General features: G+C 37.3%; 1 long non-coding RNA gene across 1 annotated transcript; it reads right to left on the bottom strand.

Annotated features, from left to right (window-relative positions):
- On the bottom strand, positions 1-27,489 carry LOC101059185 (uncharacterized). The gene is made up of 2 exons (XR_001709419.2): positions 27,429-27,489; positions 1-391 (listed from the first exon to the last, which is right to left on the bottom strand). It is a non-coding gene; the product is annotated as an uncharacterized LOC101059185 (long non-coding RNA).

The raw sequence follows: 27,489 nt of genomic DNA, 5'->3' as shown, positions 1-27,489 counted from the left end.
TTCAAAGAAACAGATAACACTTTTTAATGTGAATCAAAGTGGTTGTTTTGTATACAGTGTTTTACAGTAGCTCTTGAGTAGATTTCCACTTCTTTTCTTTTATAGATTTGCTACAAAATTTTAGCTTCATCATCCAATGAGACAATGTAGTTTTTGTTGTTTGTTTTGGTAGCAGGAGAAAGCAAGGAAAGGGGAAAGAGTACCGCCGTCTTTTTTTGTGTTCTTTTTCTGTTGTTTATTGTTCAGTTGTTGTTTTGTTTTAGAGGGAGTCTGAAACTCCTCTATTACCCTTGTCCCTGAAAGACACAGAAACGTCAGGATATCCATGGTTGTAGCAGAACAGGTACATTCCAGAAAGGAGCTGTATATTTCATTGACCCATTCTTAATTCCTAGTGGCAAAGAACGAAATGAGAGAAACACTTTGAATGTAGGTTCTAGTGCTCAGTTCTCAAGTCTAAGTCTTTAACAGAAATGCATGAACCCCTTCATCAAAAACAAACAAAGATTAGTAATATTTTGAATATCGAGATTGGATAGGAAGCAACATTTACAGCACTCTTGAAAGAACCACATGACAAATCCAACTGATTAGGAAATGTAATTGAACGGAAGAGGGAACTATTTCCATTGTCTACACCCTATCAGTGACCTGGATGCTAAATGAAATCTTAAAAAACAAAATAAACAAAAAAACCCACTTGCTTATGTATCCATTCATTCTTTTGCATAAGTCGATAGAGTTGGGCATTCAAATTTTTCAGCATTAGTTTAAGAAGTTTCATCTGTAAAATTATGTATTTAAGAGAGAATGCTACATTTCTCTTTTATTCTTATTTCCAAAATTTGTCACATATGGAAAGCTTCAGTTTTTCAGTAGAATTCTTATTTATTATCAAAGACAGCTTTTGTGAGGAAAGCAACACCTTTTTTTGACAAACCCAATTTGTTTGCATATAAAATATAATGTGAAAATTAATATTGTACTGTGTTTGCAATACTGTGAAAATACTGGGATCTTATTTTGACTAATTATACATCTTAACTTATCCTATAATGAAACATTTAGCTGAGATGTAGTCTTGCTTTGCACTTTCTTTTAAGTAGAGGTGTGAGTTTTTCTGTTTTGGCTGTGTTCCATTTTGTGCAATAAGATTGCATTTTCTTTTAAAAAGTCCTCTGCTTCAAAACCAACTTTCACTTTCTTGTATAGAGTTCATATTTACTCTGGAGAGGTTTGCAAATCATAATGAGTTGACAGCTTCACAAAGAGCCATGGGATTCTTTGAGATTAAAAATAACAATTGAATATTATATATATTACGGGTTACAAATTATGGCCCATGCCAAATCTGCCCTAAGGCCTCTTTCTATATGGAACTCAAGCTGAGAATAGTTTTTATATTTTGAAATTATTTAAGAAAATAATATTTTATGATACATAAAAATTATATGAAATGAATTTTCAGTGTCCACAAATGACATTTTATTTGAATACAGCTGCACTGATTCATTTACATATTGTTTAAGACTTTTGTGCTACAACACAAAAATACTTGAGTAGTTATGACTGAGACCATATGGCCAGTAAAGCCTTAAATATTAATTATCTGGCCCTTTACAGAGATATTTGCTGACCTTGGTCTCTCTCTTTCTCTCTTTCCTTTTCATATATAGCAATAGATAGGTAGGTAGATTTATGATCTATTCATCTATATATGTGTATTATCTACCTATGATCTAGCTATATCTACATCTCTATATCTATGACCTATCTGCATCTATTTATGTAATATCTATCAAAGAGAAGGAGAAAATGACATTCAATGAAGAAATATAACTGCCATTTAATCTCAAATGTGTTTGGACATATTTATACTAAAATGAACAAAATTTATAGTAATCAATATCTTGTTCTCATTTATTCTTCATGTGAAAATAGCACATGAATTAAGACAGAAGATCCATCCCATTTCATATTCACATTATTAGCCCATCTTCATTTACATAGATATACCACCTCCAGGCAAAGATGAGGTTTGCACTATTAGGCAGACACTGAAGTAAAAATAAACTTCTTTTCAACATGTGATTTTTCCAGCTATCGTGTCTTTGGTTCACACAGACTCATAAAAAGCTTTAAATTTACTACATTTCTAAAAGGATACAGTTTGTGCAGTCGGTAACTGTCACATTCTATATAGACACTGGTGAAATATATTCACAAAGCAAATCAGCTATTCCTCTCCTTTGCCCAGAGATGGAAAATCATTCGATCTCATAAAACCTTCTTATTTGATTTTATATTTTTATAGCTAAAAATATGAAGCCGAATAGTGACTTGGGTGGTAATTGTTGCTTTTAAAATGTCCTTTCTCTCATTTTAATGTCAGCATAGCAAATGGAGAACCACTATTGTTTGTTGCTTGATCATAATCACTTTCCTGAACTAGGAAAACCACAGAGAATGTGTGTGTGTGTGAGTCTGTGTGTGTGTGTGTGTGTGTGTGTGTGTGTTTGGGTGGGTGGGTGAGTCGGTCTGTACAAAATAAAAATACAGCATTTAATTTACACGAGGTTTGGGCTATACATGGTGAAGAGGCAAAAATTTTTGTTATTTTTTCTAAATTAATGTCACTGAAGAACTGTGATTATTAATACTTTAAGTGGATGGTGCTTTCCAATTATAATTAATAATAAAACCTACTTGGATTTTAAAAATAATTGTTTTACTAGCTAATTCAGGCTAATGTCAAGATAATCCAGTCAGTGTAGACATTTAACCATATTCAATTATTTTAACTACAACGATGTTACAGAGTTTGAAAGGCAAGTGCACATTCAATTTCTGATAAAATAAACACTTCACATTTCTTATTCTGAAATCACCTTGTAGGCAGGCTTATATAATAACAAGGACTCTTTGAAATCATTATTCACTCAGTGTGCTATTAATAATAATCTTTTCATGTTGAATGAATTGAAGATGAAGATCTACTCTTTAGCTCTGACAGTTAAGAGTAATCTTTTAGGAATGTGGGCAAGAGGCAAGAAAGGAAACGTGGGGATTTACATTTCTCAACAGTGCTGATCCTGAGAAGACATACTCATAAGGCACCATGAGCAGAGCCTCCATGTGAAGTCAGAATTGTCCTTCCTGTCTACACAGTTAGTTCAACTAATTTTACTGGGGTGACCACACATTGTCCTTATTTCATCACCTGTTTCCTCTGCTCACTAGACTCTTCCTCTCTACCCACAAATGCTACAGGACATTCTTTATTTCAGTACAGTGAAACTGACTCTGTAAGCTGCCCCTTCCTTACTGGTGAACAACTTCATCCAATTTTAGGTCCTTTCCATTTGTTTCAATATAGGATTTTGAAATAATTTGAATGCTGTTGGAAATGATACTTTTTGTTACACGAAACAATCCATTGGAACATTATTCTTGAATGAAAAAAAGTTTATACATTTCCTCTTAAAATAAGATGAATTCCTCTAAAAAGTAATTTTGTAGGAGAAATATTAAGAAACACTACCATTTGAATTTTCAAGGCATCTCATATTTCCAGTGTCCTGCTAAATCTAAAACATATTCTTTTATTTTTTTAAAAAAAAATTTTAAAAAGAGAAAGTGTCTTTGCAAAACAGGAAAAAGTATTGACTTAAACATACAAAAAGTTACTGCCTTTTTTAACCACTTGGATACATGTGTTTTAATAGTAGATTTGTTTACATCATCAAATTCTTTCTATCTTTGCTATAGTAGACCCTAAATATTATTCCTACTAAGTTTCAGAAATATACAAATTATATCTATATTTTCTGTCCTGAACTATTAGAATAACCTCTCATGTGACCATATAAACACCAGCCACATTCTAGTACAAAATGCTTTGGAATTGAAAAGCAGTTTTCAATTCCTACTTGTAGTGGGGTAACAAAGTCTTTAGGCTGGTTAGGGCTAAAAGCGCCACACGATTTGAAGATAAATTAGTTTCATTTTTTATTACTGTATTGCCAGCTTCTCTTCCAAATTACATTTTTAATAAATTTGATCTATAGCCATTTTGAAGGGTGAAAGCCCATAAACACATCTTTCTGCTTTAATTGCCTTTATAAAGCACTTACTCAAAAGGGTAGTTTTTCTTCCCAGTTGTACCACCAGTTTTTATAAGTGAATCTGCCTGCCTCTCAGGATAAACTGAAACTCACTGCTAAAAATGAATCCTGTACTGTGGGGCGTTAATATATTCACACAAATTTTTATTGCAACAAAAAGAAAAATAATTGCCTTTTCAAGGAGGTTGTATGACATTAACAGGTAACATTTATATTCCAATTTATTTACAATAACATACATATTATATTCTACATATCATGGTCCTATTGTCAGATCAACGCTGTTTGTGACTTGCAGGCAGTTAAAAAACCACACCCGTTGTCATAGAACAACAGGCTTGAGCAAGTTTTCTACTGGGCACTGAGCCACATGAATCCATGTATCTTTCTCTTCTCTATTTGTGTGTACACTCCTCCTTGGGTGATCTCATTCAGAGTCATGAACTTGCATTCCATCTACACGCCCATGCCTCTGTCGTTTGGATCTCTACTCCCATCTCCCCCTGAGTTCAGACTTGCACCGCCTACTGGCTCTTCACTGACCGGCTAACTGATGCTCAAATTCGACGTATCGAAAGCAGAACTCGTAAGTCTTCCTGCAACCTGCCTTCCCCATCTCAGTCCCTAGCGTCAACATTTCATACGTGGGCCCAAAACCTTGTAGAAATCTGTGACTCCTCTTTATCTCCCACATTCCTCATCTATTAGCAACTCCAATGGTCTCTAACTGCATAATACAGACGTGTACACACAGAATCTGACCACGTCTTAACATCTATTCTGTGAATACTCCATCTAAGCCACGGTCTTCTCTCACCTGGACTGTAACATACTACTGACAGGTTTTTGTGGCTCTGATAATTCTCTAAACACTGGCTATAGCGATATTTTAAAATGTGAATTAGATAATTTCTCACTCTTGCTCAAGACTGGCCAATGGTCTCTATTACACTCAGAATGAAATCCAAGCACCATGGGCTACAATGGCACACGTGAGTCAATCCTTACCTTATTGCTCATGTCACCCCACTCTCCTCCTCACGCATATTGCTCGAACCATGTTCACTGACCTTCATGCTTTCTGTGAGCAAGCCAAGCCCACTCCTGCCTCAGGCCTTTCTACTTTCTCTTCTGTCTGTCTGGAACACTCTTCCCCAGGTTTTTGGATGGCTCACTTTCTCACTTCATTCATATTTCAGCTCAAATGCCAATTCCTCCGGAAGGCCTTTCCTTTCTAATCTAGCATCTTCTACTCCATCTGTCACTCAGTAATTGTGCCCTTATAACATTTTTTCTACATAGGTCTTATCGCTCTCTGAACTTTTATTATACTTATTTATTTTTCTATTCATTTGTGGATTTTTTCTTGCCTCTCCCAGCAGAATGTTGGCTCCGTGAAGGATAGCAGCTAGTCTCTTTTCTTCCCCACTGGATCCCTTTTGGTTCCTGTATCCTTTGAGGAAACAAATAAATCTTCCCACATGGGGATATTTGATTCCACTACCGTGTAGATGGCCACTAGGTATGGGATGTGGAAGGTATAAAGTAAACTCACACACTGAAATACTAGGCCCAAGTCAGCAGATGCACTTCCTGTCTCAGTCACGATTTCCTCAGCAATTGCAAGAATGTAGGAGGGGAGAAATGGGGAAGTACAGAAAGAAGTGTTGAGGCGTTGGCATTCTGGGATGAATACTAAGAATATGTGGGACAAAAAAAAAAAATTGCTGTGAACATCTCACTTCCAATAACACATAAGAAAGCAATTGAGTCAAACTGGAAAGTGAAAATCAGAAATTCATGATTTTTTTAAAAAAAGTTTCTGATTTCCCACATAAACTCAGAAGTCATTACATTTTAGCAGTTGTAAATATTGATAGGAAGCATTTTAACAATGCAGACTTTTGAGCCTCTGGGATTTGGGTCTGTTCTCCAGAGGATTCCAACGCAGGTGGTCCGTGCACATGTTTTGAAGAATGGGGACTGGGAGCAGTGAGTGCTCTAAACTATTTTATTTCAATAAAGAAAGGAGAAATATTTTCTAGCTTCGTTTAGATGCACAATAAAAATATATTGTTTCACATATTTATTTATTTATTATTTTACTTTAAGTTCTGGGATACATGTGCAGAAGGTGCAGGTTTGTTACATAGGCATACATGTGCCATGGTGGTTTTCTGCACCCATCAACCCATCATCTAGGTTTTAAGCCCTGCATGGATGTCCTAATGCTCTCCCTCCCCCTCCCCTCCACCTACTGACAGGCCTCAGTGTGTGATGTTCCCCTCCCTGTGTCCATGTGTTCTCATTGTTTAACTCCCACTTATGAGTGAGCACATGCGGTGTCTGGTTTTCTGTTCCTGTGTTAGTTTACTGAGAACGATGGCTTCCAGGTTCATCCATGAGCCTGCAAAGGACATGAACTCTTTCATTTTATGGCTGCATAGTATTCCACGGTGTATATGTGCCACATTTTCTTTATTGAGTCTATCATTGGTGGGCATTTGTGTTGGTTCCAAGTCTGCTATTGTAAGTAGTGCTGCAATAAATGTACGTGTAGATGCATAATAAAAATATTTTTAAGATCATCTATGGAAACATCAGTCTTGGCTGATTTATTTCAACATTCACAAGGCATTATTTTTGTAAACTTATAATTAATTTTCAAGAATGTCATTAAGACAGTTTTAGCATTGCCTCAGCCCCTCCACTGGTGAAAACTAGGATGATTACAGCGTCTATATCACGTGATTATTCAAACATGTTAAGTGATGGAAACACTTAGAAAAGTGCCTGGCCTATAGTAATCTCAGTAAATATAGCAATTGTTATTATTATTACTAATTGAAATCATGATCTACAAACCTTTTAAAGTTTCATTCATTTGCCTATAATCTTAATTGGTTTACAACAGTTTTTGCTTAGGGTGTAAACAGACATCTAAATTTTTATACATTCTGGTTAGGCACATAAATATTCTGTATTAGAAAAATCACAACATTTACCTGAGTCAGCATGATAATTAACCCAATTTTAATCTCTAAGAGTGAATTGAAATGGGTATTTCTTTTGAATCCACATTATTAAACTTTAAAAAGTCATGTATTTTTACTGTAAAAAATCAGGAAATGCAGAAAAATATTACCTATAATATTACCTGTAATCCATTAATATATTCCATGCAAAATGTCATCTTATGGTGTGTATAAATTTTTCTTTTTTTGAAACAAAGTCTCACTCTGTCGCCCACTCTGGAGAGCAGTGGCACAATCTCTGCTCACTGCAACCCCTGCCTCCTGGGTTCAAGCAGTTCTCATGCCTCAGCCTCCCGAGTAGATAGGATTACAGGTGCCTACCACAATGCCAAGCTAATTTTTGTATTTTCAGTAGAGACAAGGTTTCACCATGTTGGTCAGGCTGGTCTCAAATTCCAGACCTAAGGTGATCCACCCACCTTGGCCTCCCAAAATGCTGGGATTATAGGCGTGAGCCACCGTGCCCGGCCGCATAAAAGTGTTTATAAAAATAATGCCAAAACTTTACATATTTCTTAATTTTTTCAATAAAATATGCCTACAAATTTATTCTATGTTAATTTTCATTTTATTAATCTCATTGTTCAATTACATGACTCCTGGAAATTAAAAAGACAGTGTGCCCTTACAGACAAAGTATAGGCACTATTTCATCAGGGGGAAAAAAGAGAAGTATGGTGCCCTAATATAAATCCATCAGTGTGCCCTTCCAGGATTCCTCAAGGAATGAACATTTTCCAGGTATGCAATCCCCAGAGTGATCTTTGAGTGAGGACAGCAGGTCTGTCCTACCTAGAGCTTCCTAATGGAACACTTTAATGATAACTGCTAGTTTAATTATGTACAATGCAATAACATTTGAATAGCAACAAAAAATGCAATAAAATTTGAATAACAGCAAAAGAGAAGTCAAGTAATACTTAATCTGCTTTAATGATGTATTATTTTAGAAAGGGATATTTTCTTAACAGGAACTCTCACTCAAAATTACAGCTTTATGCTTTTAGCATGGATATTTAACACACAGGTCAGTTCCTGAGTATTCATGTGGTCAGATGTACCTTTCCATAATATTGCAGAGAATTCTCTTTTAACTGACAAGTAAGTGGAAATCCTGCCAACATTTCCTTCTTCTTTTTAAAAAATTTGTTGCAGGCTTATGCTCTACAGACAATACACCCATCCTTCAACTCTACAGCTTCAATATAATTGTATTTCCCTGTATTTCTCACTTTTATGTCTTTGTTTTGAAAGGCAATGGTGTGTAGATAAAAGCTTACGAGTAAGATAGACAGCAAATTGAATTTCACCTCTCTATTTGTTTACTGTGTGACCTTGGACAAGTTGCTTAACCTGCCTAATTCTCAATTCTCTAATGTGTAAAATGGAGATGATGACATATTTTATAATTCCGTTGTGAAATTTGAATAATAAGAGGCATAGAGATCATCTGTCACCTTATGCTGTCTCAATGTAAGTCTCTTTCCTTTCCTTTTATTGTATTGTACTTTTCTGCATATTTTGTTGTGTACTTGTCACATATTTTAAATTACCTCATCTCTTTTGCTTTCATTATGTCCAGGATGATCTCAGCTGCATAAGATATGTCTGGGACCATCCGGCTTATCAGTCTCTCTCTCTCACTCTTTTGTTTGTTTGTTTGTTTGTTTTTTCATCTTTACATTTACTTTCTTTCAAATCGAACATGTTTTTTCTTTGGAAAAAATCTGAAGGTGTCATATACAAGTACATAACAAACAGCTTCACCTCAGTCCCTTATCATTTTAATTTATTTTTCATATTCCTATGGTGATGGCTCTAGACCTGACATATAACACATTCGTATGTGTTCCCAACTTATCTAACAAACCATCTCCTTGCAAGTTTTTCTTGACCTAAACGGTATAAAATAGCCTTAGCTATGTTCTTTGTCATGATACCAGAATACGATCCACTAAATAGCTTAGTGGCCCAGGACTGCATGGGCCACATCCTGCCTCTTGTCAGACTAGCATCTTTTCCTGGAAAACCAGTTTTATCAGGATAGTGATGTTTGTCACTTCTAGTTCTTCATACCTTCTCAAACATCCTTTAAAAATACGATCACAAGATTCTTTTATTGTGTTAGTTATTTCATTTTTACTTATGATTTTTTAGCTAAAATAAGATATACAGTTTAGGGTCAGACCACTGGGACTGAGGACACCTCTCTTTTTCAACTCACTGATTATCCGGTCTCCAGGTTGTGGAGTGAGGTCTCACATTGAATCACTGGATTTTTCATCTTGGGCTTCTTTTCTGTTGGGAAACCGTATAATTTTCTTTAAAGGCCTTTTCTTAAAATTGAAACAGTTAAGTTATCCGATTTGTTTTTCCAAATCTTTTTTTTTTTTTTTTTTGCCTTCCATTTGCACTCTGAACCCATCAACCTCTCGTCTCTTCATGAACACAGTAAGATGTTTGTAGCATGCGCCTTCATTTTTGCCTTACCCTCCTTTTTTTCTTTTTTTCAGTTTGACTGTATCAATACAAATGGCCCTCATTTTGCTCTCTGATTTACGCGGTAATTTCTCATCCTTGTTTTCCCCCTACTGCTCTCATTAAATGTAGCTGAAAGTAAAAATATCTTCAGCCTATGAATTGTTTGAGCTTCATTTCTTCTTCTCAGAGTGCTTCCTCTAGAACTTTCTCGATGGACTCTGATGTCCTGACAAAGGAAGAAAATTTTTCACACCTTGGATATTTCTTCTAGAAGTTGAATCATCTTCCTGTTCTGTAGGAATAAGGTTATCGTCCAAGTATATTTTCCAATATATGCAGCTTTTAGGGAAGATATTAATGATTTGAAAAGTTGAACTTTTCTTTTTCTCTTACACATAAACTCTCACAGTCCTGTGACTCATCTTTTAGAAGTAATTTTTCAGCCTTTCTGCATGTATACACATGTCAAAACTTTAAATTCTGTATTTGTTTTAGATTGGGTCTATATATTTGCATCCTTTGTTTAGTTTTATTTATTTTTAGTCCTCTCGACTTTTTTTTTCTAAGTAAATCTTATATTCTCTTTAAATGCAGCCATTTTTCTTCTTTAAGGAAGGGAGACATATCCTTAAGTAACCTATCCATTTGTATTTCTTGGTGCCATTGTCTGAGAGGAAGAGGGGGCTGCAGCATTTGCTATAAAATCAAATCTCTCGCTTTCCACAATTGACATCCATAATCATCCATCTCAGGGTTAGTTCATTTACCTCTGAAATGTTTACATGCCCTGTCAGCTAATGTGATGGTTGCAGATATACTCACTCTCAGTACAGCTATTTCCCAATTTCCAGACTGACAATAAAACAAGTTTATTTAGTTTGAGTTCCAAAGGCTGTAACTCTAGCTTCTGCATTTTAATTATCTGTTTTCATTATCTTCTTTTCAATTGTGATGTACTCGTATTTATCCTTCAAGGTTTTGTGCCAAACCTCTTTTTTCCTTTTCATGATTCCTCATAATCCACAGACTTCTGGAAACACAATATTTCTTCCTGTTTTTCTCTTTTGAATTTGAGTTTCATTTATTTTGGACTTTTGGAGGAGTTTCCTTTTATTTATTTAGTGATAATTTTGTCCTTTCCCTTATTTATTTTCTTCTTCCTCTATAAACTTCCCCCCAATTTCTGTTCCAATGTACACATTCTCTTTCCTTCTGCAAAAACCTTGCTTTTTCTTCTTTTTATTTCTACAGATCTTGATCATACTAGATATTTCGTTTACTTGTATTTTATTCTTCTTTCACCATTATGACTTAAATTGCTAATTTTTAATCATCTCCTCATCTCTACCTAAAGCTACTTTGAATAATTTTCCATATCAATTTATTCTAGGACTCAATATTTTCATTGTGTACAATTTTATTATCATGTGCTTTTAGGAATTTTCATATACACTTCCCTTTCATCACAAAAATTACAGGACATGAACAGGCACTTCTCAAAAGAAGACATTTATGCAGCCAAAAAACACATGAAAAAATGCTCATCATCACTGGCCATCAGAGAAATGCAAATCAAAACCACTATGAGATATCATCTCACACCAGTTAGAATGGCAATCATTCAAAAGTCAGGAAACAACAGGTGCTGGAGAGGATGTGGAGAAATAGGAACACTTTTACACTGTTGGTGGGACTGTAAACTAGTTCAACCATTGTGGAAGTCAGTGTGGCGATTCCTCAGGGATCTAGAACTAGAAATACCATTTGACCCAGCCATCCCATTACTGGGTATATACCCAAATGACTATAAATCATGCTGCTATAAAGACACATGCACACGTATGTTTATTGCGGCATTATTCACAATAGCAAAGACTTGGAACCAACCCAAATGTCCAACAATGATAGACTGGATTAAGAAAATGTGGCACATATACACCATGGAATACTATGCAGCCATAAAAAATGATGAGTTCATATCCTTTGTAGGGACATGGATGAAATTGGAAACCATCATTCTCAGTAAACTATCGCAAGAACAAAAAACCAAACACCGCATATTCTCACTCATAGGTGGGAATTGAACAATGAGATCACACGGCCTCCCTTTCTACAGTGGAATCTTTTGAAGGTTAAGCAACAGTAAATAATCAACTAAGAATTTCTCAGAGTTGCTGCATTTACCTTCTTCTGCTTTTTTCTTTTTCCTTTGCCCATGAAGATGAAGCAACTTTGGAATGAGAGCAATATTTCCTTTTAGGACTCCCTGCTTCAGACATGCAGAGAACAAGCTCAGGCCTGGCCTGGCTGGCAGAGACTGCCTGCGGGAGAGAGCTGGGCTTCAGGTATGGGTGAGGGATGGTGAGTTAGAATTTAGCAGAAGGGGAGGAGAAGAAAACTCATTTGATTTTGTAAGTTTCCACACAGGCCTTTCAGCAACATCTATCAGCAAAAGAGAGGCAACAGAATCTTGCACCTTGAAAGTCACTGGGGGCAAAGAGGGTCCGGGAGTCAGCTCCTGGAATATCAGCTATATTACAAAAAAGAAATAAGTAATGCAAAGGAAAAAGCAATACACATATGTAGAGAGACTGATCTAGAAGATCTGGCCTTGGTATCTGGGGATTGGTAATGATGTCATGGTGGTTAGCTCAGACGAGATGATGGATGAGTCCACTTGTATGCATCTGTATTACAAACGCAAATAAAACTTGGAATGATGTGAAAAAAAAAAAATTACAAAAGGTACAATAACAGCTTAGCAGCTAATATTAAGCAGTGCTTAATAATGTTTAGGAAGTGCTTAATATTATTTATGAAAAGCCTTCTATATACCAGGCCCTCTGCTATGTGTTTTACCTAGCAGAATTCTCTGACTCAGCTACTGTTAGCCTTTCATTTTATAAGGGACAAAACTGAATTTTGCAGAAGCTATCCAAGTTAGGGTTTAGTTTGCTGAGAGTCACACAAGGAGTAAGAGGCAGATCTAGTATTCAACCAGCTAGTCTGACTCCAAAGTCTGCCCCGCCAACCCATCCCCCACCCCTGCCAGGAATAAATCTTCCTCCCAGAATAAGCTTTATTTAGGCATCATTTTAGTGTGGGGCAAGACATGAAATTAAAGCCCTAGAGAAATCATTTGGATACTATGATACAGGCCTGGTAGCACACATTGATGAACACATTCATCCAAGTGGTGCTGCTGCCCTTCTGCTCCAGCTGAGAGCTGCCACGTGCTCATGAGGAGGGGTCAGGATTTGCCAGAGTTCTTAATCAGTCAAGGCAATTAGAAATCCAAGTATTTTGCGTGTGATGTTTCCCATTAGAAAAGTTGTATCGCCTTAAAAAAATTATACGTCATGCTGGCAAACCAAAGACATCTGTATGTGTAATACAATCTGTGGAATTAGATACCTCCATTTAACTGACTCCTAAACCTGTTATATCCCATGGATACCATTTTTCCTCTAGAATAAAATGATTAGGAAAATGTTGCCTATTACATCTCCATTCTCACCCTGAGGTTGTGCTCTAGAACCAACCAACTAGGTTGGAATCTCAGCTTTTCCACATGACCTTATGCATTTTACTTAACCATTCTATGCCTCAGTTCTTTGCTTATTAATATAAAATAGAAATAAAATTATCTGCATCAGAGATTTTAAATAGTTGCCTTTAAAAATATTTTTCACCAGTTTCACTGGAGAGTGGGGGAGTAAAACTTCTCATCTGCCAGGCCAACAGTCAGTTCACCACTGAGTTTTTATGAGGATTGAGTAGGTTAATATTTGCATATTTAATAAAACACTGAAAGAACAAGAATAAGAAAAGATCACTAGGCTTTAACTCAGGATCCCTGAAATTTGAATTGAAGTTTTTAATCCACTCACTATGTGACCTTGAGAGAGTCACCTAAATGCCATTTGTGTCCTCATCTGTAAAAATATATTTTGTTTTGAAAAATATGTGTGTTATTATCTCAAGGTATTTGAGGATCCCTCATGTCTATTCTTTACAGAAGCAACACATCGCATCTTTCCATTTTATAGGACAATGCCAGCTCCTGAAGATCTTGCTCTAAGTGGTCAAAGGGTGAGCATACTGCAGGCAACAAAAGGTCGAGCATACTACAGGCAACCAAGGGTCAAGACAAATTTACAGGATCCCTCCCTACCGCGGCCACTACCCAGCTTCCCAGTAGTGCCTTCCTAGTAAGTGTCTATCTGGTCTCAGTAAAAGAATACAGAGTCACACAAAGGACATGAGCTTTTGGAGCAGACTTATGCACACTGAGCTCTATTAATGATGTGGTTATAAAAGGAGGCTGAAGTAGTCATGGCTGAATGTTAATTTAACTACAGCCATATACAGTGCAGTTTAGAGCGTAGGAAGGAAAGGTATCCCATTAATATCTATGAGTGTGTTAGGACTCCCATGTACCAGTCAGGGTGAGTGACATAGCAGTCCTAAAGAACAAACTTTATGAGCCACAAACTGTTCTTGGAATTCAAGATCTGCGAAAATAATGAATATTTCCCCAACACTCTTACCTTTGAGAATAGAAATACTGTTCCATAGCATAGTGTTTGATATTATTTAAGAATTAATTTTAGAATGGCTTCTTCTAGTTTTATTGATCAGAGGCTGGAGCTGCTTCTTTAAAAGGAATTGTGCTAAAGTGTAAAAGTTTAAGGATTCAGAAAAGTCTTATGTGTTTATGTTGGCTAGGTCAACGAGAAATAGCTCAACAAGGTAGAAAGATAATAGATCACACTTTGTTAACAAGACTTTCTTTGGTCGCTCATCAACTTTAAAATTATTGGAGTCCTCTAATAGCATTTACCTTCTGCTTCTCTTTTGGCAGTTTTTGCTTCATATTAAACTTAATTATTTATGTGTCCTCAGATTGTGTGTTGCTTATAGTCATAAACTGTCTTTTCCCTAGAGTTTCTCTGCACCAGCTAGCACAATGTCTTTCAAGTGGGATGAGTATAAGTGTTTGCTGAATGAACTAAAATACACATGTCTTCATAGGTATACATATATACTCATCCTAAGACATTACCTACTTATTTTCCACTGATCTCAACATATGTTTTGGTTCATATGACTCTAATACTCTAATTTCTTTTAGAATAGGTTGAGCCTTGTTTACAAGAAGAGGGGGTGGTTTACACACACACACACCCTCAACACACCCTTGGCAGAAATCTTGATTAGTCAAGGCAATTAGAAATCCAAGTATTTTGCATGTGAAGTTTCCCATTAGAGAAGTTGTATCTCCTTTAAAAAATCATACATCATGCTGGCAAACCAAAGACATATGCATGTGTAATGCAATCTGTGGGATTAGACACCTCCATTTAACTGACTCCTAAACCTCTTATAACCCATGTATACCATTTTTCCTTACCCCAAAGAATTCATCAAATCAAAATCCACAGAAATCAGAAGGAACTAAAAATTATTTAATTCAGTCTCTAATTAATATTCATAGATCTATGGTTATGCAATATTTGATTACAAAGTCATTTAAAATGGATTAATGGAACAAAAGCTTTATGGTTACTAATAAGGACTAAATGTATATTATGATTATTAAATAATAGAAACTCCTAGAAACCTGATTGTATACATATACGAAAACTAATGCAAAACTACAAGCAAAGTTTCAAAGATGATTTTTTGAAAAAAAGATTCTAAACCAAACACTATTTCCCTTGACAGATTTGCTGCCCATGGTAATGGAGACAAATACCTGCAGAAAAACATAATCAAAACTCAAAGGAAAGTAAGGAGGAGCAAGTTTTTTAAAAGGAATACAGTTTGCAATCCTATTGTTACTAATTCTTGTTGATAATTGATTTTGTGCTTAAATCTCACAAGAATAAACAGTTTTTAGCAACGCTTTAAATTCTTAGCGTTTTCGAGGAAGCAGTTGTGATCAGTGAATCAGATCTGACTTAATCTGATGATTGAGTATTCTTTTCAATAGAAAAGCCAAGAAGAGCTGGATACTATTCGAATGCTTCCTAAACCCTATTTCAACACTTTTCAAATTGAACTTACTCTTTTTCTCCACATATGTGCTCTTCCTTTTATGTCTTGTGTCTCCATCAATACATTACCTTCCTTCTGATCACCAGAGCTAGACAGTCCTGGTTATTGTTGATACATTCTTTCTCATCCACAGCCACATTTAACAGATCAATTATCCTCTGAAAACCCTTTCCTGCCTTGCTTTTCCCACTGCCACTAGTTCAAGCCTTTGTCATCTTTTTCCTACTGCAATAATCTCTCACTGGCCCTTCCCTCTCAATTCAACTTTCTATAATACCACTGGATTTATCTTCCTACAATACTAATAAGCTTACATTGCTTCCCAGGTTAAAAAAAATGAAGAAATGATTTCTAAAAGCACAGATGTCTCTCCTTTCAATCTGGGTGCCAGCAGGCATATTTTGTTTAGTCCACAGTCTAAAATGATTTTTGATTGGTCAACATTTAATAATTTGTAGAATCAACTTATGATATTTACTGTTTTTCTTGAGAAAGAGCAACCAGCAATGAATGGTAGGTTGACATTTCTCCCTTTGGACTGATTTGCTGTCCCCACATACTCCTGCAAATGTAAGGCTTCTCTATGTCACTACAGTCCCCATCACTCCCTGTTGTCCCCATGTCTCCTTAGCAATGACAACTTCTGTTGCTTTCACTTGTCATATCTTTTTTCACTGTAGTTTTTCTTATTTCCAACCCACTTCCTCCTACTGTATGATAATGTCCATGTTTCTTAGCACAGCATTCAAGGCCCTTATAGGCTGGCTTCATTATCCTCTCCTTATTTTATCCTCCTCTATATCCCACTTTTTATTTTAGCCATATTAGACTGCCCCCTGTTCCTAGACATGTATGAGCTGGGGGTTTCAAGTACAGATGGACTCAGACTGTTTGGTGTCAAATTTCCATCTTTGTTAGCTCTGTTATCTTGGATAAACTACCTGACCTCTCTGTGGCTTGGGTATTTCATTTCTATACTGGAGATGTTGGTTCCTACCTTCTACAGTTATGATAATGATTTAAGAGAGTTAATACATAGGAAACTTTTAGCACTTAATAAATGCTCAGTAAGTTTTAGGTATTGTTAATTTCCCACCAAATATTTTACTCATGAAGTTCCATCAGTTGAACATAACTTTTTTGTTTTGTTTTTTTGCCTGGTGCACTTCTACCTCTTTAATATTCAACTGAAGTGCTACATTTGGGAAACGTTTTCCATTTTCCCCATCAGAATTAATTACTCCTTTTGTTTATGTAAGTACTCATAGCCTAATTTGGTTATACCTCTTTTATGGATTTGCCATATCTCCCACTGGATTTTCAGCAACTTCAGGGAAAGGAGCATGTCTTACATGTGACTTGATGTTCTGAATATCTAGATGAGTGCAGTACAAATAGTAAATGTTCAGAAAAAGTATTGCTTGAAGAAAAGTGAATTTATGAGCTTGTCTTTGATGAATCAAGTAATTATAAGCTGAGTGAATCTTAAAGAGAATCATATACAATTCACTTACTGGAAAAGTGAAAAAAAAAAACCAAACAGATGTGGAAATTACTATAGATAATTAATGAAGTAGAACAAGGACTAGGCCACCAACACCATTACCCTGAACTTGCACTTCTGTTATTTATTTATTTATTTTTAAAAGGTATTCATGAGAAGCCCCTACATTAAAATAATAGTGGGGTCATGCAGGCAGGTCTCCTGGAACGTAATTGTCTGCCAATGTTATGCCACCAAACCACATGTCAGGATGAAGATGATGGCAACAATATTGTTGAGGGACTATAATTTATGAGGTACAAACTTGCCATTGCCAGCATCTCTTTTGTGCAGGCGACTTGTACCATCTTCCCACTCTTCTCAAATCACTCATTCATATGCTGCCCTTATCTCCACTCAGAGGACATGAGCTGGGGAGGGAACTTGAGGGTAGGGAACCAGTTTCAATCTATTTTGTAGCTCCAGTATCTAGAAGAGTTCTCAGCAAATTATAAACACTCAGTGGATTTTTTTTTCAATAAGTCTGTGGAACAAAAGTCTCAAGAAGTAGAACATGGAGCTATGGAGATAGATCACAACATAGAGTCAACAATTTGCTAGGCTCATGTAACAACTTATTGCTGAGGACTCACTGCTGTCTGTTCATAACACTTATCTTCCTTTCTTTATACTCCATACTGGACCCAATGGATAGAAATGATTAATTCCCAGTAGAACTTTTCTATGTGTGCTCTAGGCTATATTTTTCCACTTTCTGTTATAAATTTAGTTTGCCACTACACCCAATTTTTTTCTTTTCCTGCTGTGGGCACTATTTCAATACCTAAAAACTCTCAATTTAAGTAGAGGTTTGTAGTTTCTCCCAAAACTAAGAGCCAGCATATGACAGCAAGAGGAGATATTTCAACAGTAGCTGATCACAAAATCTTGAAGTGCTCTTGTGCACATAGGTTAAGAAAATGCATCCATGTAGGGTGGTTAGATTCGAAAGCCTAGAAGGTGTAAGTTTAGAGAAACTGTGAGTACTAAAAAATTTAAAAGAAATTGGAACCTCAAGGTTTGAGTGTAAAGCCAATTTTTTTTTTTTTTTTTTTTTTTTTTTGCGGAAGGCAGGGGAAGGTGGCAGGGGTTTGGGAATGCTTTTTATTTTCAGCCTCAGATGCTCTCATAAGAAAGTAAACCCAAGACTAGGTGAGAATTGTGTGGTTTCATTTTGTCAAAACATATTGCTACTTATAAGATTAGGGATGCTGCCAATAAAATATTTCTTCAACCCTCGAGGTTCTACAAGAATAGACTCTTGGATAAGATTATTGTTAACTGCGCAAGTGTTGATATAGCCGCGAGTTAATAGCTACTGGCAAACAGCAGCCTTTTTTGTTCTGTGTGAATAGTTCCTCCTCTACTACTCTGCCAAACTAAGCACATTTGGTGTGTTTTCAAAGTGGCACACAGGAGGTCAATTCATCAATCATTCTCAAATAGTGGGAAACATAGACTCCTGTCTAGGAAGCCACTGGAAATGCAGTCTTTTCTGTTTTCCATTTTTAGTTAGAAGGTGATATTCTGTCCCCTAAAAATTTCTTCCTTCTTTGTCTTACTTCCTCAATATCCTATACATTTCTCATCTCTTTATGTGAGAATTCCAATGAATGGATTATTTTTAAGTAGAGACTTGAGTGGGATTTGGTAAACAGAGGATATTTTGTTTTTAATCATGTTTTACTCTATTTACATATAGTGTATAAAATACTTGGCCAAAATGGGTTTTTCCGAATTTTACCCCACTAAGAAAGTCACTTCTTTGGGCACGATGTATGCTCAATGTTTGGTAACCACACATCTATCTCAGGTAGATGGGACATAGATGAAGCTAATTTGAATATCACCCCCTCTCCATCCTAGGCTGACCTCGCAAGCATGGGATTTGGTGGCAGACAGACTTGGGTGGATGTCTGGCTCCAATTCTTGCTAAATATGAGACACTGGGCTTACAGAACTTCTCAAAGCTTTGCTTTCCTCTCTCTAATCTGGGTCTAATTGTACAATCTATCTCACAGAAGAGTTGTGAGGCTACATTTGATAATGTATGTCAAATATCTCAGCAGAAAGAGGAAACTGCCTCCCAGTTTTCTCCTTTCTTTCCCTTCTTTTCCCTCCCTCTTTATTCTTTTTCCTCCTCTCTTTCTTTTCTTCCCTTTCTACTCTTCATCCCCCTTTCCTTTGTTCTCATCTCCCATACCTGAAATGCATCCCTTTGCTCCACTTTCTCATATGAATTCCACTAGAAAATGATTCATACATATTTTAATTGATTAGGAGTCTATAAACAAATGAAAAACAAGGAACTTTTTCCTCTAACCTGAATTCTATTTACATAGAAAATAAACTAATTTTTTAGTATAGAATTTCTTTTTTTTCCCTGAGGCTTCTAGCTGGAAAGGACTTCAGATTTTGGATGACACTGACACAGCTGGCTGTTTTGTTTGGTGGAGAGAATTACAGAGCTGAACACTGAGTGTAATATCAGATGGAATTCAAGAGCCTTTCCTCTCTGCTCTCTGGATCTCAGTGAAATATCCTGTTTGTTTTGAGGGTCAAAATGAGTTCTACTCAGTAATTGAATGCAGAGCATAAAATCCTTGCCCATTTTCGATTTGAAGCTTCCAAAGCTGATCAGGCAACAGACCTCTGACATTTTGTTTGTTTTCATGTGAATATAAAACTCAAATATTTAATTGATTGTGAGCCTCTATAATATGTGGTTTTGCCTTCATTTACAAGCATCTCCCTCCCTCTCCCCTTACCTCTGCTCTGAGTGCCCGGCTTTCCTGCAGTCCTCAGCCTTCTTTGCCTTCACCAAAGCCCACAGTACACTTGTCTAATCTTTTGCATGCTCATTATTCAGAATGGGCAAACAAACAAATCCACTTGAGAAAACACTTTCTAAATTTAATTTTATCTTATTTCCAGTGCTCCTTCCTGCAATTATCTTTGCTTTCTCAAAATGTTTTGACTTCTTTCAGGTTGTAGATTTGATGCATGGTCACATTTCTCAAAGTATAACGCCTGATTCTCTTAATGGTCTTCTGAGAAAGAATCCGAAAGTTATTTCTAGTTAAGTTACATCCAATTACTCGACTAAATATCCCAGGTGTTCCCTGGCTTAGGTGCTAAAGACATCACCCTTTCACATTCCTCCAGAGATATGATACATACCAGTTTTGACTTGATCATCCAAGTAGGAATTGGACATCACTGTAAACAGTTGTCTCCAAAGAAAGCTGGCTGGCCCATGTATGACCCCAATATACTCTCTTCTTCTTCAACTGCCTTTAGGTTTCTCCAGACACTTCCTATATTTGCAGTTGATGTTCTTTCTTTTCTTCCCCATTAGTTTCTTATGCCTATATCTGCTCAACTCTTTATCACTTTCTTTTCCATTTTTTTAGGAGTATTTATGGCTTGTGCTTCTTACAAAGATAAGGTGAAGAAAAATAATCTTACTATTTAAGAAGCACACAAAAATGACAATCAATGGAAAATATAGCTCAGTCTAGGAACACAAACAGATTCTTTCATGACACCAAACACACTTGACGGCAGGGCTGCAGTGCTATTCCCATCTCTCTGTCTTGGCCCTAACACAGTACCAGCTACAGAGTACGAGCTTTGTAACTGGTTAATGGATGGCAGTGTGGATTCCCCTTCTTTTCTTAAAATCAGAGCCTAACACAGGCACAGTGAGATGTTTGCTATTTATGTGATGATTTCGTATTAGGACAAGATTGACTTTTTTGGGGGCAGCTTAAGGGATATTCTATACTTGTGAATTAAATTATATATAATTATATATAGAATGGTAGTCATGCACACCTATGCAATGAACACATTAGTGGATAGGTGAAAAAACTGTGGTCATATAAGGCTTCAGAATTTGGGATTCAGTCTCTATGAGGAGAGTCCTCAAAGGTAGAACAGCATTTTCAATACTGAAAACCTCACGCCATGGAGTTCTTTTGACTCCCCAGATGCTGGTCATAGGCCAGGATTTTTGGCTTTTACACTGACTAGCTGTAGAAACTTGAGGAATCAACCACTCTAGGCCTTACTTTTGCCATTCATAAAATAATTAACCTTAAAAACTGCCAAAATTAGATGATTTCCTTGGAAAGATCTTTATATATTGTTCGATTTATTGAGTTATGGGTTAAGCATTTAGTTATGTGAAGCATTTTAAACAATGACTGGCAAATAGTAAGCACATAATATTAGCTCTTGTTGTAGTTATTATTAGTAGTAGCATTACTGAGTTGGTGTCATAGGTATGTGGCCCACACAAGGAGAGGTATGCCTTGGCAATAGTTGCTACTCAATAATTAGGAAGAGCATCAATCCGTGAGATAACTACATCACTTTACTCTCCTTGTTCATAGGAGCTACACAATACTTTTGCAATATAATGTGCCTTAAAAAATTTTTTTTGCATTACTTGTGGGGGATCGACACAGCCCCCACCTTTTCCCTACCACATTCTTCCCAAGAACAGAAAATAGCTTCTAAACTCTCACTGTACTTTAGAAAATGCAAAGAGACTGTATTTTTCGGGCAAAATTATACATTTTCTGGGGCTTCCACGTCTCAAAACCTACTGCCAGATTTAAGGACATTCTTGAAGTGGGTGCAGTAATGGAGGATAAAGCAGGAATGAAAATCTCTGAGTGTTGCTGCTTGTGTGTGGTCCCTCCTCTCCCCAGAGCCCCACCTTGCTGCTCTAGGAGACTTGCCAACAGCATTTTACCCAAGGGAAAGAATCTCCAGAGTGGCATTTCCCTCCTCAAAATGTGAGAAAAACCATGCCTAGAGAGGAGAGTTTCAGGGCTGATAGAAGGGGTGGAATGGAGGAAATATTCCAAATTTCTTGTTGTCAGTTTCCAAGAGACTCCTCTCCATTCTCATATATAGCCAAAGTGCTCATGGAAGAAGGGGAAATGACATTCATTCAGCCATTCATTCATTCATTCAAACATTCACTGAGGATCCAAGCAATAAAATGCAGTGGCAAGAGGAAAAAAAAAATGCTACACAGTCCCACTTCTTAAAGTAGTGAGGAAAAGAGGAACTGCATAACTGAAACATAATAGTTAAGTCTTTAAAATATAAGGCATGAGGGGAACACAGAAGACAAGTCTTAGTAGGTCCTGAGTGAGGCAAAGTGTGCGTGAAAGAGGCAAGGTGCTTCTAGGCAGAGGAACAACAAATATGAAGATGGAAGAGACGGAAGCAGCATAGTTTTTAGAGAGCTAAAAGTGGAAGCTAAAGAAGCCACAGCCAGGTATGAGTCGAGAGACAAGGCTGGATGGGTAGGCAAGGAAGGTATGTGTGAAGTTCACTTGCCATGCTAAAGCGTTTGAGAGTTTTTAAAATTGTCCAATGGGAAGCTATTAAATAATTTTAAATAAGAAAAAAAGTTAATTCTATTTTGCATTTTAGAAACATGAAGCTAGCAAGAGTTTTAAGGCCAGATTGTTTATATGAGTGAGGGTTTTGGGGGGCTTGGGTGCACTTAGGACATGTTGGCCAAATAGTAGTGTATGCGAGTTATTCTACCAAGAAATGATACAGCCCTGAACTATGCCAAGAAACGGGGGATGCAAAAGATAAGATGGTGTGAAATGTGGAAAGAAAGTCCAGAATGAACACCTGGATCCTGACCTGGCCTCTCAGGTAGCTGGTGATGCTTATAACCTGATACAGAAGGGTGGGTTGGGCTGGGAGAGAATAGCTCCATTTTGTTCTTGTTCAGTTTGAGCAAGCACTGGAACATTCACAAAGGCAGACAGCAGACATGCTCATCAAAAGCATTTTTGCTGCATATTGGGTTATCAGGATGGACATGCATGGACTAATCAATGTGCTTCAATGAGAGCTGTAGAAAAATGGAATGAGCAACAATGGAGTCATCATATAGCCAGCATCATATAGAAGGTGAGAACATGGACCCTAGAGCTACAGTGCTTAAATTCAATCTCCATCCTCATAACTTAGCAACTGTTCAGCCTTGAGCAAATTGTTTAGCTTCTCTGAGTCTCAGTGTTACCTTTAAAATGAAGACAATAGCAGTATCTGGTATAACCCTGTTATCAACAGTGAATAAATTAATGCCTATGAAATGCCTGGACCAGTGGGTGACACAAACTTAATAGTATCTTTTTCTTTCTTTTCTTTTTTTTGAGATGGAGTCTCACTCTGTCGCCCAGGCTGGAGTGCAGTGGTGCGATCTTGGCTCACTGCAAGCTCCGCCTCCCCGAGTAGCTGAGACTACATGGTATGTGGCACCACGCCCGGCTAATTTTTTGTATTTTTAGTAGAGATGGGGTTTCACTGTGTTAGCCAGGATGGTCTTGATCTCCTGACCTTGTGATTCGCCTGCCTCGGCCTCCTGAGAGATTTTTCTAATGAATGAGAAGGACCAGGAAATATTTTTGGTGTGAGAAAACCAAAGCTTTAAGAAAAGCCTTATGGAACCTCATCGTTTAAAAGTAGATAAATAAATTGGCAAAGAAAAAAGGATGAAATATGGAGACCAAAAGAATGGACAAAAAGGCCTAGAGAGAATTATGTTATTGAAGCCAATGGAGAAAAGATTTTCTGAGACTGTTTAACATGGGCAAATGCACACACATGATTCAACTAAGGTTAAAAATTAGGAGTGTCTTTGGATTTGCCAACGTTAATATTTTCAGTGAAGTGAGCCTATTTTCAGCAAGAGGATCATGACCAGTAGGCTGAGAATGAATGAAGGACAAAGATGTGAAAATCCTTTCTATGTGGTGCTATTTCAGGAAGCTTGGCAATGTGAGGGAGGAGGGAGGGACAAGTGTGTCTGGAGGGATAAGGAAGGCTGAGGAAGTATTTCCGTTATTATTATTATTATTGGCAATTTTTGTTGTTTTTAGTGCGGGAGAGACATAACCATGCTTGCAAGGGAAGAGGAAAATGAGCTTGAACATACATGAAAGAGAATATATGAAGCCAGATTCCTGATAAGAAAGAAAGAAGAATTTTCTTTGCTTTCAGTGAGAGCAGAAAAAAGGCCTGGAATGGCTGCTTTTAGGCAAAGCACTATCCAACTCTCACCCGAGTTCCTGACAAGGTGCTAAAAGGCCTAACAGTCTCTGTTTTGGTATCAATGCTGTCTTACTATCTGATGTCACTTATAGGTCAATCTATATTTTGCCTCTCCCCGTAATCCTACAGCTCTCGTCTCTGCTGCCCAACACGGTAGCCACGAGCTCCATGTGGCTATTTATATTTCAATTTAACTAAGAAGTCAGGTTCTCAATTGCAGTAGCCACACTTCGAGTACATTTGTGGCTAGTGGTTTCTGCATTAGGAAGCATAAATACAGAACATTTTCCTTATAACTAAAGTTCCTTGGATAGTGTTTTTCTAGGTGATGAAATAAACACCATTTCTCTTACTGGGGTTTGTCACATGTGAGGACCCCCTGTTGCTGCTCATATCATTACTCTATTGACCTTGAACCCTGAGCAGGGTCCTTGCTACCTGGCCTTCCCACTGTGCTTGTGGTCTTTCATTAATTCTCTCTGTGGGACTCCTCTGTCTTTTAATCTTTCACAGCACCCTAGGTTCCCATGATTCTCTCTGAAATTCCCTTTTTATTGGCCACAGCTGCCTCCCTTGAAGACCTTTGTAAACACCCTCTTGCCCATTGACCTTGGTGATACTATGTCAAACTGTTCTCTTTGTCCAACCCTGCAGTCCACCATCCATTTAGTCCCACACTTCATGTTCAGAACTTCTCCTTACGCTCCTCCAATTTTAAGTCAAAGGCTGCCAGCGAAGTTCAGCACGTGGGCTTTGGATTCCAATAGACCAGCTGGTGCAGCATTTTATGTGTGTAACATGGACATGGTTCTTAACCTGTTAGAACCTCACTGACTTCATCAGTGAATTCGTAACAAAAACATTATCTGCTTCCATGGGTATCATGAACATTATGTGACACAAATTTGTCTGCTTTGTAGCATGATTCATGCTAAACTGCGCACTGTATTCTTTCTTCCTCCCTTCCTCCCTCCCTCCCTCTCCCTTCCTCTCTTTTTGTTTTTAAGTAATTTCAACTTTTATTTTAGATTCAGTGGGTCCTTGCGCAGGTTTGTTATATGGATATATATATATATATATGATGCTGAGGTTTGGATATGAATGTTCCTGTCATTCCGCTGGCGAGCATAGTACCCAACAGTTAGTTTTACAGTCCTTATCCACCTCCCACCGTTTCTCTCTTTTTGCTCTCTTCTCCTCTGTCTTGAGTGTGTTCCCAGAGACTCAAGGAGTCAGAGGTTATATTTGATTGTGAGTACGGAGGCCTTGTAAAAACACATGCACGCATATGTTTGTTGCAGCAGTATTCACAAGAGCAAAGACATGGAATCAACCTAAATGCTCATCAACGATAGACTAGATAAAGAAATTGTGGTTCATATACACCATGGAATACTACGCCACAAAGAAAGAACAAGATCATGTCCTTTGCAGGGACTTAGTTGGAGCTAGAGGTCAATCTTAGCAAACTAATGCAGGAACAGAAAACCAAACACGGGAAGTTCTCCCTTATAAGTGAGAGCCAAGTGATGAGAACACATGGACAAGTGGAGGGGAACAACACACACTGGGGCCTTTTGGAAGGTAGAGGGTGGGAGCGGGGAGAAGAACAGGAAAAATAACTAACAGGTAGTAGGCTTAATGCCTGGGTGATGAAATAATCTGTACAAGAAACCCCCGTGACACGAGTTTACCTATGTAATAAACCTGGACATGTACCCTTTAAGTTAAAATAAAAGTTAAAAGGAAAAAGAAATTCTTATTAGTCATCCAGAAGTGCCTAAACAACCATACTAGAAATCAAGTAGCCCTTATTCCTGCTTCCAGTTGCATGTACTCACTCCCATCCCTGCTGCTTCCAGTTGCATGTACTTACTCCAGTCTTGCAATTTAAGCTGCTGTTTGATACATTCACTGTGTAGGCGCATCCCTAGATAACCGATTGCTTGATTTAAACTGTGTTTCTGTCTCAATATAATCTTTACTAAAGCCTCCGGAATCAACAATTATTCAAGTAATTTTCAAAAAAAAAAAAAATACAACCAATAGCCCTGTAGTTAGTTCCTTTCCACAGTTTTGACTTTGCATATGTTCAAGTCAGAATATTCTTTTTCTCACTGAGCATAATACAATTGCATAAAAAACATATTTCGGGCCAGGTGCGGTGGCTCATGCCTGTAATCCCAGCACTTTGGGAGGCCAAGACAGGCAGATCATTTGAGGTCAGGCATTCAAGAACAGCCTGGCCAACATAGTGAATCCCCGTCTCCACTAAAAATACAAAAATTAGTTGGGCGTGGTGGCGCAAGCCTGTAATCCCAGCTATTCGGGAGACTGAGGCAGGAGAACTGCTTGAACCCGGGAGACGGAGGTTGCAGTGAGCCAAGACTGCTCCACTGCACTCCATCCTGGGCGACAGAGTGAGACTCCGTCTCAAAACAAACAAACAAACAAACATATTTCACAGAGGATCAATGGATACCATTTTGTAATAATTTGTCTTCTTAAATGTCTTCTCCTTTTTCATATTCCTGGTTTCCATTTTTAAGCTAAGTAAATCTACACATGACTTTTAAAATATTTATTCGAACATACACCTAGACATTTGTTGATATATTTGTATATCATAACATGGAAATGGTGACTATTTCTGCTCATTTTTAACCTTTTCACATTTTAAGGTTTTATTTGGTCTCTTAATTGCTTTGCATGCTATTTAAAAAGAGGAAAATATTAAGAAAAAAGCGTGTAGCTCAAAGACAGCTCGAAATATTAATCACTCTCTGACTTGAGGACCCCGTAACGTCAAAACTCATAGTATCATAAATAGTCTTATTGTAATGTGAACATAAATGTTGCACACAAAGCCATGAGTCTTGAATAAGGCACCCTGTGAAGAACGTTCAAAGACCTACCATACTCTAAGGGTAAGCAACACCAGCGCTAGAGTTATGAACATCTGTTTGGAACAGTTTTCCAGTAAGAACTGTTCCTTTTATGAGGAAAAATCTGAAGAAAACATCAAGTGCTTACCATTACATCATGCTACAGATTTTCTACACCTCCGTAAGGAACAAGGTTATATGAGCTTACCTCCCCCTGCCTGCATAAACTGTCAGTGAAACTGCCCTCATGTCATGCACAACGGACATTC

This window comes from Pan troglodytes, chromosome 15, assembly GCF_028858775.2.
Source record: "Pan troglodytes isolate AG18354 chromosome 15, NHGRI_mPanTro3-v2.0_pri, whole genome shotgun sequence".
Lineage (NCBI taxonomy): Eukaryota > Metazoa > Chordata > Mammalia > Primates > Hominidae > Pan > Pan troglodytes.
Note: the sequence above shows the minus strand (reverse complement) of the source record. Positions and strands in the feature narration are given on the sequence as shown.